Source organism: Stomoxys calcitrans, chromosome 4, assembly GCF_963082655.1.
Source record: "Stomoxys calcitrans chromosome 4, idStoCalc2.1, whole genome shotgun sequence".
NCBI lineage: Eukaryota > Metazoa > Arthropoda > Insecta > Diptera > Muscidae > Stomoxys > Stomoxys calcitrans.
The window spans coordinates 133,293,028-133,298,144 of NC_081555.1; positions in this window are offsets into that span (position 1 = coordinate 133,293,028).

Genomic DNA, 5,117 nt, shown 5'->3' on the forward strand with positions numbered 1-5,117 from the left:
AGATCGGTTTATATGGCAGGTATATCAGGTTATGAACCGATGTAAACAATACTTGGCACAGTTGTTGGATATCATAACAAAACACGTCGTGCAAAATTTCATTCCAATCGGATAAGAATTGCGCACTCTAGAGGCTCAAGAAGTCAAGACCCCAGATCGGTTTATATGGCAGCTATCTCAGGTTATGGACCGATTTGAACCATACTTGGCACAATTGTTGGATGTCGTAACGAAACACGTCGTGCAAAATTTCATTCCAATCGGATAAGAATTTCGCACTCTAGAGGCTCAAGAAGTCAAGACCCAAGATCGGTTTATATGGCAGCTATATCAAAACATAGACCGATATGGCCCATTTACAATACCAACCGACCTACACTAATAAAAAGTATTTGTGCAAAATTTCAAGCAGCTAGCTTTACTCCTTCGGAAGTTAGCGTGCTTTCGACAAACAGACGGACGGACGGACAGACGGACGGACATGGCTAGATCGACATAAAATTTCACGACGATCAAGAATATATATACTTTATAGGGTCTCAGACGAATATTTCGAGTAGTTACAATCAGAATGACGAAATTAGTATACCCCCCATCTTATGGTGGAGGGTATAAAAAGGAATCCAGTTTTGGGACCAAGTGTTTGTGGGTAAGCCCAAAGCACCCCTTAAACTGAATTTATTTCACGAGCATATCAATATGGGCCTTAAAGGAAAAGCTTTTTGGGAGTAAAGAATGAATTTGTTACTTACTTTTAGGGCAAAGTGGAGGAGTGGCAGCCCCAAAACGACCTCCAACGCGCACTTATTTATTGACCATGGAAATTTTGGGCTTAAATCAAAGATATTTGGGAGTAGAGCACGAATTTGAAAATGCGAAATAAACGAGGTACCATGCCACCCCCAAAAAGCACTCCCCGTCAAATGAATATATTGAGTTGCCCAAAAAGTAATTGCGGATTTTTCATATAGTCGGCGTTGACAAATTTTTTCACAGCTTGTGACTCTGTAATTGCATTCTTTCTTCTGTCAGTTATCAGCTGTTTCTTTTAGCTTACTTTAGAAAAAAAGTGTAAAAAAAAGTATATTTGATTAAAGTTCATTCTAAGTTTTATTAAAAATGCATTTACTTTCTTTTAAAAAATCCGCAATTACTTTTTGGGCAACCCAATATATAAACCAAACACGTCAATGAAACAGGACTTATTTACCGACTTTGGTACACGCCAAATCGGGCATATTTACCGACTGCAATAAAGGAGTAAAAGAAGGGTGTGACCTCTGCGCTTCAATGTCAAGAATTTGATATGCACATTCGGGGCGAAATGTCCCCATTTTAAAACTCTACCAAAACTGGGCTTATACAATATATCGTTGTGCTGGTCCAGATCGGTGCAACTTTAGATATAGGTCCCATACAAACGTACTCCCTATTTTTGGTATTCTTGCTCTGGAACCCACATTTTTACTAAAATTTTTCTAAAATTTGGCAAGCAAAATTTTCTAGGCATAGCAAAAGTGTATTCTAACCCATGGACGAATCGATCAATATTTTGATAGAGCTCCCACATAAGGGTACATTGCAAAAATAGAGAATTTTACACCGTGTTTGGTGAAATCTAGATTGAATTTGGAGTAGATGGAATTCGAGTTGGGAAATATTTTATATTTCCTTGCCATACCTTATTTTTTGGGTAAATATCATTTCACAGTTATAAAAGGCTCCATAAAGCTATAGGAAAATTTTTCTAAAAAATCATAAAATTCAGAAAAATGCATGAAATCTTTATCGGTAGTACGGTCCGGTGAATCGGTAGTACGGTCCATATAAATGAATGTTTGAAAATTATTTCATGCAAATGTTGACCGTGACTGTGCTTCAAATGGACCACCCGCTTAGTCCAATTTTGGCATACTCTTTCCAACATTTCGGCCGATATCTCACGAATAAAGGCTTCAATGTTGTCTTCCAATAGGCCTGTCTGTATAGACAAGAGCTTTAACATAGCCCCACAAAAAATAATCCAAAGGCGTTAAATCGCACGATCTTGGCAGTCAATTGATCGCTCCCAAACGTGAAATAAAATGTTCACCGATCTTGCCTCTCAATAAGTCCATTGGTACTCGTGCTGTGTGGCATGTGGTACCGTCTTGTTGGAACCACATGTCATGCTAGTCAAGCTCTTGCATTTTGGGCAAAAAAAGTTGAATATCATCTCGCATCATCTTTGAAGAAGTACTGTCCAAAGATGGCACCAGCCCATAAACCGCACCAAACTGTCATTTTTCTGGATGCATTAGTAGCTCTTGCAATGCTTCTGGCTGACCTTTACTCCAAAATGGACAATTCTGCTTATTTACGTACCCATGGAGCCGAAAGTGAGCTTCGTCCATAAAATGGATGAAGCTCGCGCTGAACTTTCTTAACATAGCACTAATTTTGATAATAAAACTCAATACGTCCACTGTTACGCGTGCTGTGTGGCATGTGACACCATCTTGTTGAAACCACATGCCATGCTAGTCAAGCTCTTGCATTTTGGGCAAAAAAAGTTGAATATCATCTCGCATCATCCTTGAAGAAGTACGGTCCAATGATGCCACCAGCCCATAAACCGCGCCAACTGTGGCTTTTTCTGGATGCATTAGTAGCTCTTGCAATGCTTCTGGCTGATCTTAACTCCAAAATGGACAATACTGCTTATTTACGTACACATTAAGGCAAAAATGAGCTTCGTCCATAAAATAGAAGAAGCTCGCGCTGAACTTTCTTAACATAGCACGCATTTTGATAATAAAATTCAATAATTAGCAAGCGCTGTTCGTTTGTAAGACAATTCATGGTTAAGTTATAGACCAAACCGAAGATGTTTGACCGTGCAACAAAACACGAAACGTGCGTGAGCTATTTAAAAAAGTTTTGCCCAAAAGATAATAATAGCTAAAAATCACCCTTTAGAAGGATTTTGTAAATTTTCCGATTTTGAGCCGAAGTGAGTTGATTTCAATCAAATCGGATAATAATTGCGCCTTGCAGAGGCTTACGAAGTCGATATCCAAGATCGATTAATCTTGAAGCTATATCAGGTTATGACCGATTTGGTTCATACTAAGCACAGTTGCTGGAAGTCATAACAAAACACCTCATACCAAATTTAAGCCAAATGGGATAAGTTTAGATCCGTCTAGGGTATGGGTTTATTTTGTGGCGGGTCAGCTCCCTTAATGCTTGACCCCATATTTTGTATTCTTCTCCGAAATCTCATTCCTTTAAGTTCCATACAGTCGCAATCGGACCACTTTTCACTTTAGAAGGTGCTTTTGAGGTTGGAAGTAGGGTGCGAATTCCTATTGATATCAAAATGCCTATTATTCCTTTCTGACCATCCCACAAGATCTGTGAAAATTTCTAAGAAATCGGTTTAGCCGTATACAAATGTCAACATTTTACAATTTTACTTTTATTTACAACTTGAAGATACTGAAAAAGTACAAAAAATTTAAAAATTTATTTAGCCCTTGTGTCTGTATAACAGGAAATAAAAAGCCACAATGTTGTTGTTAAGGATTTAAACTGCAAAAAACAAAACTTTGTAATATAAAGGGGACAGGCAGCCAGAAGCTACCTTATTAACAAAAACATGTTTACAAGCTTTTTTAAATTTATAAAGAATTCATGTGTGTGTGTGTATTTGTAATAAGAGTTTCAACACATCAAAACCTCAAATGAAATTTCCTTATTGCCAAAAAATAAATAAATTTACTAAAACAATCTTCAATACTGTAGAGATTTTCAAAAAAACGTTGATTAACCTTCCCCTTGGATATACACAACCTATTCTGGGTAGGTAAGTGAAAAGGAAAATAGATAGGTAAGGCGTAAGAAATATGGCTATGTCTTATGATAAAAAATAAATAAGAAGAAACAAATCGAAATTAACATGGTGATAATTTTTTTTTTAATTTCACTTTTTTCTGCCTTTTATAAGTGTATGTTTGTATGTGCATATGTTTAAACAAATTCTCGCTCTACATTTTTTCATGTTGCCCGTTGAAGGTATGGCAAATCAAATCGTTTAAAATAAAAAAAAAAAACCAAAAACACAACAATGTGAATGCTTTTCCTCTTGTTGTTGTTTTGAATTATTTATAAATATTTGAGTTGATTAATAACACAGAAAAATAAACATCTTCTCTCCTTCTCTTGGCTAAGCCAAAGGCAAGCAACAACGACGCTGAGGAGGGAACAAACGCATACGTATGAACGTTCACACACACAGATACTTCTGGCCATACGCCGTTGCGGCGGCAATAAAAACAACAACATCAACTGCCAACAACCGCACATGGAGGAACGCGAGCCAAGCATTAATTTGAAAAGAAATAATAAAAATGAAAATAGCAAAGCAAAAAAAAAATAAAGAAACGATAATGAATAACCACTGAGTTTAAAATGTGTAGTACAACAAACAGAAAGAGAGTTTTGTTAGGTTTAAAAGATTAAGAGCACCTTAAATGAGCCGTTTTTCTTATAATAATCAACAAAAAACTAAAGAGATTATGGGCTCCCCCACCAAGTTTACTCTTAAATATCTCTTAAATGTGAAATAACAAAACAGCAAAGATGCTTTAGCGAATAACAAAGAGACTGACTTGGTGGGGGGATAACAAAGAGAGGATGTTACTTAAACTGTTGTTGTTTGATTTTGTCAGCTTCTTCTTCTCAACCATTTCGTATGAAGTAAAGTTTGTAAAATATGCTTGCCTGCCTGACTGCCTGACTGCTAGTCTGTAGCATAAGAGATGTTAGTATGTGTGTATTTTTACAACATTGAAGTGGTCTCTCTCGCTCTATTTGACTCACTTCTCTTTAAATCTCTTTCATAAATGAGGTGTATAGTGTTGTTCTTGCCCAAAGTGCTACTAGTAAAACAAAAATAAGCAAACAAAGCAAGCAATAGTAGTAGCGGCAGCAGCAGCATGCTCATCGACAGAGCAGAGTCTCACTTTTATTTCGGTTTTTTTACATTGTCAAGTCTTTTGTTTGAGAGTGAGAGCAACAAAATGCATGCACTCAGGCAATATGGATGAAGAAGGCCTGCGAGCCGTCGTTGTCGG